The following is a 16,625-nucleotide window of genomic DNA, read 5'->3' as shown; positions in this document are numbered from 1 at the left end:
TATTTAAAAACTTCCAACTCTCAGTTATGTGTCATACCCACACTTAAAAAGTCACGCAGTTTGGGCTCTTTATCTTTCACACACAGAAAATGAGATTAAAAAACCGGAGGAGGGGGGGGGGGGCGTTCAACGCCCCCCCCCCCCCCTCCGACCGTTAAGGGTTACAGAAATATTTTGAATATAAAATAACGTAAAGTGACAGAATTTTTGTTGTTGTTGTAATCAATATATAGAAAAGTATCAAAACAAAAAAAGGCAAATTTTGCAGTCTTATATAACAACAAATGTTTTGTTTAAATTTTTTTTGTGTCTTAAATAAGGAAACAAGGTCATCAATTCCCAAGGCACAAAATTAATCATTGAAAAATTAAATATTATACAAATTATATTCAAACAAGTTCAATAAAACGCAAAATAATTTTTACTAGACTGTATCTTACCAAACATTTTTCACTAGGAATTTTTGGTTTAAGACGATTACTTTTTTTTATCAATCAGCATATTTCCCCCAGCCCTTTCAGGATATAACTTGTAAAAACCCCTGCGGGAGGTGATAATTTTAACAAAGGTTTTGCACGTCTACTTTAGTTTATCTAAAAGTTCATAAACTAAGGAAATTGTTGATCTTTTTCATTAGTGAAACAATTATATTTCATGAATAAAATTAGAAAAATTAATTGTGTTTCTATCTAATAGTTAAAAGCGCCTATACTAGTGATAATGAATTAAGATAGAGCACCATTTTGATGTAACTTTACAAAGTTTCTTAAAAATCAGCCATATGACATCATAAAAATGAAGGAGATGAGAGGAGAAGTGGGAAAGAAAACCCATAAAAAAGAGATGAATAATACCTCATTTTTATGACGTCACATGGCTAATTTTTGAAACACTTTGTAAAGTTACCCTTTTGATTCTTGGAAACCTACTAGGTATAGATTATATAAAATATCTTCGCTTTCAAAAATGACCTGCGTTATTGAAGAATGCCATGTGAATGCATTTTTTACTACAATAATGGAAAGCTTCATTGTGTTCAGTGTGGTGAGCTAGTAAACAAATAATTACTAAACACTTTTTCAATCTTTACATAATTAACTGATTATATAATTTAGGATTTACAAGTTGGGGACACGAAACTAACTTTAGTGCATAATTATTCAAATGTAATCAGAATTTCCCGAAACATTTTGTTTTGGTTAATACATATTGGTTTTGATAATTTAATTTTTTTCCTTATACAACTTTAAAGAATATTTCGGTTTATTTGTAAAGTAATATGAAGATATGACAAGAATAGTTTATTTTGAACCAAAACACAAGTAATTTGAAGAAAGGGGTAAACAAAAACGTATAAAATTTGGATGAAGGGGGGTTGTATCCACCCCTCTGACAAAATTAAGGGAGGTAGATACACCAATATAGCCCCCCCCCCCCCCTACAAACATTTGACAAGGCTACAACCCTTGATACACCCCATTAAACAGCCAAGGAGGATATCAAATTAAAAAAGCACACTTCTTAAAATCTAAATTTTAGTAGTACGTGTATTAACTACACTCCCCCCTGCTGTCTCACACCCCTCTTGATTCTGGATTACACCACATCTCCATTGGTTTAAGGGTCTGTCCAAACTTTTGTGTACGCTTCGCGAACCCTCTGGCAAAAGCCTTAGAACGCCATACAGTGTAAAATAAAGATAAGTAATCTCAGAATTTTATAAGATTTGTTTCGCGGCACCAACTATTCAACTTTAGAAAATTCAGTTTGATTCACCCCATTGATTTTTCTGGCTAAAAAGATAAAATAAAACTTTTTCAGAGACGTGCACTTAATTTCATAGAAATGTTTACTGATTTATTTTAACATCTGCTGTTGGTGCTTTTAGTAGCGCAGCTACATAAAAACCAGTGTATATCAAATTTAAGTAATTATATAATGTGTAAAATTTTATTAGGATTATTACAAATGCTGTTATCTGTAATCTTTAATTTTTCTTCTTCATTAGTTAATGTCGATATAGTTAGTTTTCTTGATTAACTGCCTCAGAACGCAATGCTTATAAAGTCGATAATAAAAAGAGAAATAAAATGTAACGAAATTGTATTGCGAGGTCAAATCTATTCCAGTTGATTCAATAACAGTTAACATAGTCCATTTTGTGAATTCTTTTGACATTAGAAATATAGTTAGAAATACTTTTCTCGTATTCCTTCGAATCCGGTGGATAGGAACCGGTTCTTATCCATACGAAAAAACTATGTCTAGCATCGTATTATATCCAGCTTTCTACGAATATAAAAATGTATAATCATAAGATTAAAACCAGTTTTTTAGCCCGTGCCTTCGGCACCTCGGGGCTAAAAAAAATGGTTTTAATCTTATGATTGTACATTCTATATCCGCGGAAAGCTGTTTATAATACGATGCGAGAAATAACTATTCTAGTATTGCTTCAAAACCGATTAATATCTGCTGTTTAAGAACCGGTTCTCAGCCATACTGTAAAATCATGTATTGTAACGTAATATAGACTATTTTCAACTAACATAAAAATACAAATCATTAGAATAATACCAGCTATGTTATTCTTAGAATTTAATCTTAGAATTTTTTATTTTAATATCCGCGGAAAGTGGTCTATAATACTATGCTATAATTAACTATGACGTACGGACATCCCAGTTATATAAAAGCTATGCTGCAATCTTTTAAAAGAAAAGAATTAATTGAATTAGATTTTTTAAAAATGTAACATGATCTTTCATGTAAATATACAAAGTACAAAAATACAAAAATACAAAAGCTTTATCTTGAAAAGTTTATAATTAGATATAATTATTAGCTCTATGATTTTGCCAATTAAAAATATAAATGGCGGCGCATGGTTGTACATGAATCAGAATATGCAAAAAAAATCAGGACATGTGACCTGCCAGGCGTTGTTCTATAAAGAAAAAAAAAGGTTATGAAAAGAATACGAAGTAGTGGGTTTCGTTGTATTTTATCATAGGCTAGAAATGAGAAAAGCTAATGTCAACAAACGAAAAAACAATAAGAATTTATTAACCAGTTAAAAATCAGGTTTAAATAAATTCTGTATTTTGTTACAATGGCTGTATAGGATAATCATGTCTTTAAATAAGACATGAACAAATGTATTTTGGAATATGCAAGTCTACAGGCTCTAATTTAAGAAAAGTTTTGCCATTAAGATGAATTGCGAACCTGACACCACCTTTACAAGTTACATAACTGATTATTTTCAATTCCAACATATTTGAATCAAAAGTATTAATGTTTGTTTGTTGAAATGACAATATTTTAAATTGTACCTTGTTGTATTAGGAATCATTATTTCAAAAATCAGATGAATAGAATAATTATATCAAATAATTATTTATTGTTAAAAAAGCTGAAAATCAACATGTTTAAAATGGACGTACAGACATTCTGGCAACAATTAAAACTTTACCTAACTACTACAGGAATCACCATAAAATCGATAGGACCATTCTAACATGCCCAAATTAACGAAAAAAAGCTATCTGTTCAGGCCTGACATACAGACAGACCCTAATTATAAAAAATCTTCGATTTTGAAAAATTTAGAGCAAAATATTAAGAAGGCATTAAGATTGCTAAATACTAAGAACTTGTACTCAGTTGCCCTCACATAAACAAGGAGGAGTACTTACATAGAAGTCGTGTTATTCATACCATAACACGTTTCATAATATAAAAATCTACTTAGATTTTAACGAGTTTATTCCTCAAAATTACGTATAGACATTTTATGTATGTTTTCATAATGGGCCAAATCCTATTAAACTTCTAAGGCTAGCCTAGAATTTCCTAAGTCTTACATTTGTAATTAAATCTATTTTAAGACGAAGGAATTCCTTATTTCTTGGCTATCCTTGATAAATTTGATTGGATGCCAGCCGTGACTACTTCTTTCTAATACCATATAGTCGACTGAAATAAATGACAATGAATTAATTGAAATAGTAGAATGTCGCCAATGTGTCAGCTATGACCACTTTTATTTAATGCCTTAACGAAGACATAAACCATGGATATTGCATGTCAATAGTATGCAATCAGCTATGACATAGTGAATTCATAAGCGATTAAAAGGTTTATGTCAAATTCATAAAGTGCTCGGGTCTGATATAATACCGACTATTTTTGAAATAATTTTTGTGACAATATTTACGTCGACTATATGACTATGAAAAGTGGCCCTGGATTACATAACAGTATATTGACACTTTAACTGCATATTTAGCTGACATTATAACGACACCAACCTTTGACAGGGCCTATCCTGTGCTTAATAGCTATAGAGATGCAGCTCTGTTTAAAATGCGTACTTTGCGTCTCTGTTATTTTAAAAGCTCAAGGATTTTGGATGGAGAGTAATAAAATACCGTTTCTCGAAGTCGTACGCGATCATACGCAATGTGGGAAGGGTGACGCAAATTTCATATCTCAGTTTTCGCTATTTAAGAAAAATTCATCCTTATATAATAGCAAATTATATAATCTTGCAAGCATCGCTTTTATCTAATAGAGAAAATAAGAAAATTAAATTTGAGATTTGAAAATTGCGTCACCATACGACTTCGAGATACGGCATTTTATTACTGTCCATCCAAGGAATTTGTGAAAGTGGATAAATAATTGTAGACTGTATAATTTTGGGGATGCGTACAGTCTGTTTAAGCAACTCGATTACAGATTTTTCTTTTGTAGCAAAGTCACTCTACTATATGTCTAATGCGTTGGACGGACAGTATTTGCTTATTGGGTCATCTCAAAAATGCCTATATAAAAAAAACGCCCTTCTTAAATTTTTTTTATTTTCCTCCCTACTTATCCACTAGACTATAAAAGTTTTTTTAATTTTTAATCAATATAATAGATTTGAAATCTGCATAAAATTTTAAGGATTTTTTATAAAATTAGTTTTTTATATACTTCTTTATTTAAAGGCGCAAATACAAATTAAGTTAAATAATTTTGAGATCTGTGATTGGTGGATTGAAAACTATCTGCGCTCTGATTGGAGAAGCTTAAGTGACGTACATCATTCAACCAATTAGAGCGTAGGTAGTTTCCAATCCAGCTATCCTATTGGTCAAAATTTATTAACTTAAATCGTATTTGCGCCTTTAAATAAAGAATTATATAAAAAACGAATTTTATAAAAAATCCTTAAAATTTTATGCAGATTTCAAATCTATTATATTGATTAAAAATCTTTCCAACTTTTATAGTCTATTATCCACTTTTCTTTAGTCACAGCACTGAACAAGTTTTACGCCACTAAAATATCTAAACTTTTAGCAATTTCAAAAAGAAATATAATTTGCTGAATCACAGCCCTTGTTTATTATGACCTAACCTTCAATCCTCATAATAAAGTCAAAGGACCACTGTCTGTGTCCTGGGAAGATTTAAAACAATTTGGGGGGAAGGTACCACTACCCCTTTAAGAAAAATCGCCCCTAGAAAAATTCCCCCCCCCCCCCCATTTTTTTTTCTTTTTCTTTAAAATACTAAAATTGAAAGTTGTCTACCCTCAAGTACCCCTAGAGGCATTTAGGGGCGTGGCCGCTAGTATATATAAATATAAAATAAATCTACCCATGAAAGTATGCATCCTTGTTACACACAATACACATGACTTTTTTCTTTGTTTTATTATGCATCTAGAGTTAGACCAGTAAACTTAAATGCTTTTAGTAAATAAACAACACACTTGGGAAATAATTTGAAAATTTAAAAAGTCAAAAAGTACACGAAACTTATGTAAAATTTTTGAAATTCTTAAATGAAAGTATTAGGATGTCTGTTAGTAGCACAGAACCTCGCAATCCGATGTGTTTTTTTCATTTTCTTTTTAAAAAAAAAGATTTTAAATGAAATGTATAAGATTTATTCTTTTTCCTATAACAAAAATTAGGGGTAGGCAAAGGGGTTTTCCCCAACCCTCAACCCCCCCAAAAAATTCTTTAACCTACCAAAAAGCTATGGCTCTGCTTTAATTTTTTATTTAGATATTACACCGTTAATGGATAAAATTTCCTTGTTCTGTGTCTGATCAAATTATGAAAATATTTTTGATGAAAAGATGCATGTGTGATGAGTTTTGCCACGCCTTTCAAATTTTGTTTACTTGTACAGAAACAATTTTGAGAAGATAAGAATTACGCAGAATTAAAGCATCAAGTTAGAATTTACATTTACATATACGAATTAGCATGACAAGTATTAAAAACAAACAGTAAACTGTTATTTTTAAATGTAGTAAATTGGCAAGATTTTAAAAATTTATCAGTAAGGTTTTATTATTCTGAGACTAAAGATTTCGGAAAAGGCTTGTCCGAATTGAATGAACTTATCAGGTAAGCTTTAAAAATATCTTTAAAAGGGTTTGAGCTATTTTTCTGACATCCTCCGCCTTCCTTTAGAGACTAGATGCAAAGCAACTAGTAATAAAATAAACTGTAAATAAAAATAACTACAATTATAATTACAATATAACTACATAATAACCACCAGTTAAGTCACATTTAATTTTGAAATCATATCTCCAGGGGGGTTTTACACCCCTAAATTTTAATCATAATCGAGTTAGTAGTAAAACCTCTAGCAATATTGCCATGTACTAAAAGAGGTGTACTAAGCTCTACTATCCTTGTACCATAAACTAGTCTTACCTTATCCTATATTATTATCATAAATTGTATATCGATAGTTAAATTAATGAAATACATAACCATGGTCCTTTAAGCTGAAGTGATATTACGTTGTACTTACATACGGACGGATGTATGGACATACCCTTCTTATAGAGTAGCTGCTTTATTAACAATCAGAATTAAAGAAAACAAGTTGCTAAGAAAACTAAATAAAATCAGATATTTTTGAGTCTTTACTTTTCCTTTAAAAATCAAATAACCTATGTAAAAAAATAATATGATGATTATAGTAGATTAAAAGTGCCTGAAAAAATTACATTTTTTGGAAGGATTTTTTGGCACACATACTGGTTTTCATTTTAATGCTACTTAATGACGTTACAATTCTTGTTGGAAACATGGTTGCTTATAAATGACTCTTCAATAAGCTTGTAGAAGTCCCTCTTTTCATCCCATAAAGATTTTACAACCCCCTGTGCACCCCATTGCTTTGTTGTTTTTTTTCAGTTAATGAATACGTGAAAAATGAAAATGTTTGTTCTAGTTTGCTTATTGTGTTTTATTTGTAATTAGGTTAGATATTTATTCAGGGAGGGAAGGGACATTAGACTGTAAATTGTGCTGGTACCCAATGTTCTACAAACACATTTATTGACTTAAAACTTTGGGTATATATTAATTGGTTCAAACAGGCAATGTTCAAACTTATTCAAAAATAATATCAACCAACAGAATAGGTGTAATTTTGTTTATCATCATTGGGGGTGTGCAGTACATCAATTTATCGTTCATTGTCTTATCCCTTAAAATCCCTGAGCTTATTTAATATTACGAGATAGTTTTATAACATATTAGTTTTGCGTTTATTTTTATCTATCAAAAACAAAACGTTCAATAAAGAACTTTAATTAAATGTAAAGCTTTTCTTTAATCCACTCTGTCTCTCCGTCTCTATACTAAATATAATAGCAAACATAGAGAAAAAAGATTTAAAAAAAGATAAATCGACAGGTTTTTCTTTATTTAGGCTTTAAATGGGTCTTTTGATGGTATTAGGCTATTTTTTCATATTTAAGTCTTTTGATGTTGTTAACCTTTATTTCTCTGCCATTTCGAATATTAGTGTCCCTATAGACTAGGGGCATAGCCACTTTTTCTATAAAAAATTGCTTAGTAACAAAATTTTCCTTGTAAAAGACATTACTTTCTGACCTTGTCTTGTGCGTGTGCATTCAGGGATACAGGGATAAGACAATGGAGGATAAGTTACCCCCCCCCTCCCCAGTAATATTTATGTCTACCTTGATAAGATTGTAAATTTTGGCGGAAGGTTTATCTTATTGTACCTGCCCTACCTAGCGTGCATCTGTATATGCATAGATTATCCTTTGCACACAGAAAAATTGAATAGAATAACTATTAGTAAAACTGAAAGTAAAAAAAGATTGAAAAAATGAGGGAGAAAGAGAAAAGGAAGAGTGTAGTCTGTTTTTGATAGATTATTACTACTTTAAATATGATTAAGCAAAATTTATCATGATCATTAAAATTGCAAAAATGTCTGATATTTTCGTCGATATAATGTCTAATACTTAGTATCCTTATAAACCTAAATTAGGTAAATATATGCAAGTGCTGTACAAATTTTGAAACTTTGCGAAAATCATTGCACACCGCTTTTTGCAGTAATATGGCGTTTACTCTGCTTTTTGCGACGCAACTTTAATTATACTTTCTCAGTCTGGGCGTAAAAAAATAGTAACATTTCATTTTAATAAACTCAATATAAGCAGACTCTTTATAATCGATAACCAAGCCTCTAAAATCTTACTAGCGGCTTCGCCCCTTGAGGTGGCGGGGGAGTCGAACCCCCCACTTTCAATTCTAGTTTTAAAAAGAAAAACCCTCCCTTAAAATTGTTATAAACCTTTCCAGGATCTATGAGAAGCTACCATGTAAAGGAGAATCATTTTAGTTCAGTGGTTAGAGAGATCCTTCAATCCTTTAATACAGACAAAAAAGCTTACCACTTTATATAATAGGATAATAAACCTTTTATTTGGGGGGGGGGGGGGGGATTAATTGAAATTTTGGAGAGGCTACTTAAAAATTAAACCTTACCTAAAGTTTTTCATAACTGTTACAATTCTTACAAAATCACAAAAATGTATCACTTTTTTTCTGAAAAAAATACATAAGCTTGTAATATTTTTCTTATATATTGGTGTACTTAATATCTATCATAATCCTCTAATGAGCAATAGTAAATCCCACTTACAATTTTTTACATATCTCTATATGATATCACATATTTTAAATACAAAAAATATATTTAATTTTATGATCAACCATGAACATGTAGATCTGCCAATTGCTTGTTAATTAGGGGCGTTCCTTAAAGTAGTGGTTAGCAAACTAGGCTATGATTGGGACCCCCCACCCCCCGAATCAGTAACTTGTACCTGGTTGACAAGTACTGTCTGTCCTAATTTGTCAGATTTTGATTGCGCAACCTCCCCTGATTGTAGAAAGTTTGTATTCTACTTATCAAGCAACCTTATTCATGCTTTCCTCATTCATTTGAGAGTCTCATTAATTAAGATTGGACCTCTATTGACTTCACCATTAAAGGAGAAATGGAGGAAGCCTGGAAGCAGTTCCCAAGATCTGGAGGTGGAAGTGGGGTCAAATTTCTCGATACCAAATTTTTTTTGTAAAAAATGGGGACTGGGACATTTTATAAAGTGATTTCTTTTAATAAAGTTCCTTTAAAACATGTAAAACTTTCTGTGACCTATAAGAGGCTTCTGTATAAAGGAAAAGAACAAAATTTAGCCTCAAATACGCACACACACATGTTAGACTTTTTTTATTTCTTCGCTGTATTATCTTATTTTAATAATGATTTCTGTGTGTGATATGACGATGAGTAAAAATGATAATTGGAATTATCTTACTTAAATTTTGTGTACAGACAACGAATTTCTGCCCTATGTGTCTTTTTAAAAGCGAAGCTTTTTTATAATTATGGTCGGTCCGTCCGTAACGGATAGCTTTTTTCGTTAATTTAGGCATGTTAGAATTGTACTATCAAATTTAAACTTTGCATGATGATTCCTGTAGTAGTTAGGTACGATTTAGAAGGCGTAGCAACTGTATAATCGTTACCAGAATGTCCGTACGTCCATGTTAAACATTTTAATTTAAAATCAAGTCCTAAAAATGTCAGTATGTCCTTAAACAGACTTCTGTATTTAAGAAGTTTTGCAACAAATTTACGTATAATTTTGTCAAAACTTACATATTCATATTTTGTATATTCAGTTCTGACACTCTACAAGAGTTAATGTCGTTTCAGAGCTTCGCTTTTATGGATGTTGTCATCCTTGTTATGCTAAAACTAATGACTTGAATATTTTACCCTCCCCCCTTCAATTCACAACAAATGATTTACCTAGGAACAATTCTTAAATAAAGACAACAGGGATCTAAAGGGATAAGACAATGGCTGATAAATTGATGTACATTCCCAAAGATGATACACAAAATTAACTCTCCTCTAGATTATTATTAGTTGTTGAAGCACAACTTAACTAAAAAAAAACAATTAAATTTAATAAAAGTCGCCAAAGTTGTTGAGCCAGCGAATAAGGAAACGTTATTATAAAACTTTGGGAATCAGTGAAATAAACAGCCCTGAAATTTATTTAATGGGTTTTTTTTTTTTTTTGGGGGGGGGGGTGATTTGAACGGTTGAGAATCAATTCAAACGGCAAATTGCCCCTTAAACCTTATTATTATTTTATTAACAAGAACTTTATTAAAAGCGAAGCTTTTCTATAATTAGGGTCGGTCCGTCCGTAACGGATAGCTTTTTCCGTTAATTTAGGCATGTTAGAATTGTCCTATCGATTTCAAATTTTGCATGGTGATTCCTTTAGTAGTTAGGTACGATTTAGAGAGCGTAGCAACTCTATAATCATTATCAAAATGTCCGTACGTCCATTTTAAACATGTTGATTTTTTAAAATTTTTAACAACAAATTTTTATGTGATCAAATCATCGGATTGATCTGATTTTTGGTATATTGATTCCTGGGACAACAAAGTATAATGTAATAAGCGAAGCAACTCTATAATCAAGCCCTAAAAATGTAAGTATGTCCATAAAAATTATCCTGTATCAAGCAGTTTTACAACAAATTTACTTACAATTTTGCTTTGACTCTTATAAATTTATATTATGATAATAAAGTTCTAACACTATACAAGTGTTAATGTCCGTTTGTCCTACCGTTTCCGTGCTTCGCTTTTATGGATGTTGTCATCCTTGTTTTTCTAAATTTTAAAAGAACTTTCTACCTCAAATATATTTACTTATATTTTTAGACACTCACAAGTGCTGATTCTTATTTTAAGAATCCGTCTCTGAATTTTTAAAATAGAAAAAGATTCTTAAAATAGGAAAGTAGTGTCAATGACACTCTTAATAAAGAACAGAATATGCTGTGCATATCTCAATACGAGAACTTCAATCAAACAGAAAGAAAAGTTTACAATATCAAATCGAATTTTAAAAGATATCAGAAATAAAAAAAAATATTAGGATTACAATAAATAAACCTGGCGAGCCAAATTACTTCTTGTCGAACACTGTTTTTAGGATTGCAAATAATACGCACTATTTTCTTGCTAAGATTTTAATACTTTTCAGTTGTTACATTTGAGGTAGATTATTTCTAGAATGGTTCAGAATCCGATTAATTCCCGTTAAATTAGAACAGGGTCTGGGCCATACGAAAAAAATATGTACAGTATTATTTTATGTCGATGAGACATGTATTAGGGTCCTATAGTTAATTCATGTTTTGGTAACCTGGGCTCTCCGAACCAACAAAACAGAAGTTAATCACATAATCTTACATTTTAATATCTCCGGAAAACTGACTACAAAACAATGCGATAAATAACTATTCTGGTATCATTTTAACTAATAATTAACAGAATAACAACGCATTGTACATAAATAATGCTCATTTTTTACTTGCGTAAAAATGCGTAATAATAAAGAAACAAGATTTAAATATTTAATAAAAATATTGGTTTTAATTTTCAATATAATGCACAGCAAGATTTTTATTTTATTTTTTACTGTAACTACAATAAAGGTCGAGAGCCGCCAAAAGATCGCCGCAAATTTGTTAAAAAAAAGATTTGGATATAGAAACTTTTAGAGTTCTTATGGCGGCTTATCTGACATCGATTTTGCGGCAATAGCTAGCTGCTAAATGTTTGGCAGCTAGCGGATCATAAAAAGAATTATTACCATTATATTATTTCCCTTTCAAATTAAACTACATTTTACTTAAAACGCACTTGTTTTTAAATATTCACTAACAATATTTATTTTAACATTTAAATTTCCTGTTTTCTCGTAAGATATAGGTTATTATGTATTCTAACTATAAATAACACAATAACACAGCAACTGTTTATTGTTATTATTGGACTGAAATAAGTATTGTAAGAGAATATATTTCTATTCTTTTCACTTGATGTTTACTTTAGCACACACATATATTGTGTCCGCGCCTAGCCTGTACTATAAGAGAAATACTTTCGGAAAACTGTTAAACGAAGAAATCAAATGTTTCTCTGCTTTTAGAAAAAATACTCGCACACAACAAACCAGGGATCTAAAGGGATAAGACAATGGCCGATAAATTAAATTACATCCCAAATTATGATACATAAAATTACCCCCTCTGTAGATTACAATTAGTGGTTGAAAAATTTGAACACTCAACCAAATGAACTAACCAAAAAATCAAAAGGTTCCAAATATTGTTGAGCAAACGAATGAGAAAACGTTACTATAAAACTTTGGGGACTGGTGTAATAAACAGTCTAATGTCCCCTCCCTCCCTGCAAACACACGACATCACATTTTTTATAGCTTTCTCCTTATCTACATCATTTCGTATTTTTCTTCTACGGACAAAAAAAACATAATAGTTTTTGAATGATGGAAAGATTACCCGCCAAAATCCTTTTTGTGCAAAAGGATCAACAAATACCCCTCTTGCCCAATTGAAAATTTAGAGAAAACAAGGAGAAAACATACATAAAAGTGAAGCTCTAAAATCAGAAGGACAATCGAAAGTAGGGCCTTAAAACGTAATACGTATAAATTCTTAAGTCTAAAGAAAAAGGTATGTAAAGTTGAAAAACTGCATAAATACAGGATATGGTTAAAAAGGAAATGCTCACATTTAAGAGATGTTTTAAATGGATCTACGGACATTCAGGTAACGCTTATAGAGTTGCTTTGCTTTATAAATAGTAGTGATGGGAATCCGGATCCGGAATCCGGATCCGGAATCCGCCCAATTTTCGGCCAATTTTGGAATCCGAATCCGGAATCCGTTTTTTATAGCGGATTCCGGATTTTAAATTGGTAGGCTAAAATTACCGTCTTGAGTTTTTTCTTACAACTCCCTCTTTTTGAAGGCAAAGACCACCCATCCCCCCACCAACACACCACCTTCCCCCCCACCCCCCACATTTTTAGGACATACGTAGCACTTAAATTTTTTTCTACATAACAAATTTTAATAATTACTAATGTGATGTAAATGTTTTAGTTATGCTGGAAGTCAACACTTTAAAACAAATCAAGGCTTCAACCAAGTAACATAGTGATAAATTAACGAAAAAAGCTATCCCTCTGTGACGGACGGCCTTTTAAAATACTGCTAGAATCCGGAATCCGAATCCGGAATCCGCCAAAAATAAGAATCCGGAATCCGCAAGAATCCGTCACTTTTTTTGGCGGATTCCTTCAGAATCCGGAATCCGAATCCGGCCCAAAAATTCGACGGATTCCCATCCCTAATAAATAGTGCCTAACAAATGCAGGAATCATCATACCAAGTGTAAAATCGTCAATTCTAACATGCTGCAAGAGCTATCCGTTACCGACTTACTGAACGATCCTATAATTATAAAAAAGCTTTTTTTTTAAAAGTATATAATTAAATATAAAATGTGTTTTTTTTTCAGCTGGATTAATACGATCCAAATTGAACCAAAACGCTCCAAAATTGGTAAAAAAAAAAGCCTGCAGGGTTAAAGTCTAATATAAGTCTTAGTGAAGGGGTTTATTTGTGGTGCATAAGTGAATTAAGGATTTACTCTGATATTAACCCTTCAGAAAAATGGAAAGTATTTAAGATCAACTTTCCGCTATATTTTAAGAGTACAAAAATAACAAGGACGATCTCGTCCAATTATTATTTATTAAGTTAAAAGTAGTACAAATGTTTTATTAAAACCTTAATTTTACATACTGCTTAAAGTTTCAATTTTCGTTTTGTACATTAACATTTAAGGAAAAAGTAACCCTTTCAAAAAAGGCCAGAGTGGCTTCGAAACTGATTAATATCTGCTGAATCAGAACCGGTTCACAACCATACGGAAAAATCGTGAATAGCATAGTCGTACAGGCAATATTCCACGAATATTAAAATAAAACTCATGAATTAAAAATCTTAATTTCATTTTAATACCCGCGGAAAGCTGTCTATAATACTATGCGATAAATAACTATTCTAAAACTTAAGAAAATTTCATATATGTGTAATTAGTAAGAAATCGGACCCAGAATTAGCCTCTTATAAAGTACAAGATCACTTGAATAAGGAACATTAGAGTAAAACACTAGAGGGAGAAAGGGTTAAATAATTGTATCTTCCCATCGCAACACCCTTGTGCAACCTTTCTATTAGGTCATTGAAAATCAACCAATGGTGTCGCTTATATTAACACAGCCAAGGAGCAGAAAATAATTTAGAAGCAGACGAAAAAGCAGAGGTATATGTCTGTACTATAGATCTGTTTAGAGAACTATTATAGGGATGTAACTCAACAAAACACTAACTAACTACTAACATTAACGAGATAAAATTTAAGAATTGGTCTTTTTAAAATTAATATTTTCTCCACTAAGGCAGAATATAGAGCTACACCATCAAATATAAAATTTTCCACAACGAGCTATTACTAAATTTAAATATATATGTATATTAACATGAACAAGGATAACAATATCCATAAAAGTGAAGCTCTTAAAGTTTCGAACAGTAATACAACAAACTAACATGAACTCTTGTAGAGTGTCAAAAGTGAATAAGCAGAAAATAAATGTAAGTTTTAACAAAATTGTTATTTCGGCCAAAAATCAGATATGGTTTTAGGATAATTTTATCAAATAAAAAATTGTTCTCAAATAGGTTAAAATTGACACGATTTAAATGAACGAACAGACATTCTGGTAACGGTTATAAATTTGCTACGCCTTGTAAATCGTAACCAACTATTGTAGGGATCATCATGCAGTTTGAACTCGATAGGACAATTATAACATATCTAAATTAACGAAAAGAGTCTGTGGACCCTAATTATAGAAAAGCTTTGCTTTCAAAAACATGTAAGCGTAGGTGTGTGGTTAGATATAAATTGACACATATGCACACCTAAGTTGTCACTGCAAAGGTTTCTAACTTACTACGGATAAAGTACCCTATTAAGCCTTCATTTTTTTCTTTATATGTAAATTTCACAATATAATTTTTTTTTGATGGCGTTTACCTAATTTTTCTTTTATTTTGTGTATTATTGAATAAAAATCAATTTGGAAGGAACTTTTTTTATGAAAGTTCAACAAATATGCAATCTGGTTTTAGAAAGTACATTTTTAGTTGGTCAGACAAGTTGCTAAGGTCACGTTCGTTCATCCAATAAACTTTTTAGTAATGCTGCTACTAACGTATTTTAACAATATTTAGCCTAGGGGCCCCAAAAGACTGAGCTGGATCTTTGAATCGTTTTGATGGTGCGCTGAATCGGGGCGATTCAGAGGTGACCCGGAGGTGCGCCACAGTTACTGCTATGAAACATGGATTTTTAAAAAGATTTTCGGCGCGGTGTTGTTAGATCGCTTGCGCACTCAATAAAATAGCTATCTTTAAATGCTTTATTTTGGCGCGCTACCAAAAAACCAAAATCTCAAAATAATAATAAATAAAAATATCATGTAGGTAATTGTTATTTACAGTAGAGGTAATTTTGTGTATCATTCAAACAATCTTCCTCTTTAAAATGCATATCCAGTAGTTGTCCCCCCATCCACTATCAGTTTTCTCGTTATAAAGAAACACTAAAAAAGAAGTGTTTTTTTGGAGTTTAGTTTGAGTAATTGAGAACCTTATCGGTCCCGGGGCTAGCATTAACCTTTGATACAAACAGATAGACAGATAGAGATCCTGTTACTTTTATATAATGATTAATTATAAATTTATATCAATGATAAACAAACTAACGTAAGTCATCAATTTTTAATAAGGCATTTTAAAACAATGATGTGCATAGGTTTCTTTTCGTTTAATTTTTTTATCTTTTAAGGAAAAAATTTGTGACTGACGAAAAGGGACCAAGCTAGAAAAAAAGAGAGAAAAAATTGAAGAGTTAAAAAAAGGCCTACCAAGGATTACTCATGCAAAATTACATATCAAAATCAAAAGTTCCATTTGCTCACTGATTACGAGATAGTTGCATTAACCCCCTCCCCCCTTTGGTGGGAAAAGGCGGTTTTATAAGAAAATTGCGATCTGCGGATGAGGCTCTTTCTTTGAGTTTTAATTTAGGTTTCAAAAAGTGTCGCTTCCACCAACCCATTAATAGCTTCGCTACATATTGACGTTATTTTTTAAAGGAATATAATCAATGTGTTTTGAATTATTGAATTATTTTGATTTAGGTTCAAGAATGATAATATGGGATTAGTTAAACACACCCCAAGAGACAAAAAACCCATAGTTTAATAACTTTTATTTGTAAAATAGGAGTTTAAATATA

The 16,625-nt window shown here is 31.3% G+C and overlaps 1 protein-coding gene across 1 annotated transcript in view; it reads right to left on the bottom strand.

The window, feature by feature from the left end:
- The window catches only part of LOC145315517 (protein C-mannosyl-transferase DPY19L3-like), a 145,631-nt gene that overhangs the window by 19,779 nt on the left and 109,227 nt on the right, over positions 1 to 16,625 (bottom strand). The window contains exon 2 of the mRNA XM_080155499.1: positions 8,832 to 8,893. The gene's annotated coding sequence lies outside the window, so the exon portion shown is untranslated. The remainder of the gene's footprint in view (positions 1 to 8,831; positions 8,894 to 16,625) is intronic.

Source organism: Acartia tonsa, chromosome 4, assembly GCF_053477335.1.
Source record: "Acartia tonsa isolate MP-2025a chromosome 4, ASM5347733v1, whole genome shotgun sequence".
NCBI classification, from domain to species: domain Eukaryota; kingdom Metazoa; phylum Arthropoda; class Copepoda; order Calanoida; family Acartiidae; genus Acartia; species Acartia tonsa.
Note: the sequence above shows the minus strand (reverse complement) of the source record. Positions and strands in the feature narration are given on the sequence as shown.